The sequence below is a fragment of the Tupaia chinensis genome, unplaced genomic scaffold (assembly GCF_000334495.1).
Source record: "Tupaia chinensis unplaced genomic scaffold, TupChi_1.0 Scaffold000037_18, whole genome shotgun sequence".
Classification (NCBI taxonomy): Eukaryota; Metazoa; Chordata; class Mammalia; order Scandentia; family Tupaiidae; genus Tupaia; species Tupaia belangeri.
Genome location: NW_006159476.1, coordinates 582,690 through 583,031, shown reverse-complemented (window position 1 = coordinate 583,031; position 342 = coordinate 582,690). Strand labels below are relative to the sequence as shown.

At 30.7% G+C, this 342-nt stretch overlaps 1 protein-coding gene across 1 annotated transcript in view; it reads left to right on the top strand.

The window, feature by feature from the left end:
* The window catches only part of CCDC73 (coiled-coil domain containing 73), a 130,308-nt gene that overhangs the window by 128,374 nt on the left and 1,592 nt on the right, over window positions 1–342 (top strand). The window lies entirely within an intron of this gene.

Genomic DNA, 342 nt, shown 5'->3' with positions numbered 1-342 from the left:
TGGCCATTTGGGAGTCCAGTGACTTTAACATGACACCTGCTGGCCCCACAACACAGATTTTTAAAATATGTATCCTGGAAAGAGGCCAATATCAAATGTTTAATGGTAGTTGAGATCTTGGGTGATTTTAATGCAATTCTTGTCCTGTTTTGTATTTCTAAAATATACATGTGTTTCCCTTACAATTATATTAAAAAACAGCACTTAAGTTAAAGTATTTTTTTGAATAGATGATTTTTACTAGAAATCTATCTGAAAACCATCAAAGATTTTTTTCATGATATTAACTCCAATTTATTTTTCATAGTGATAAAACTGGAAACAAAGTAAACATTCAGCAGG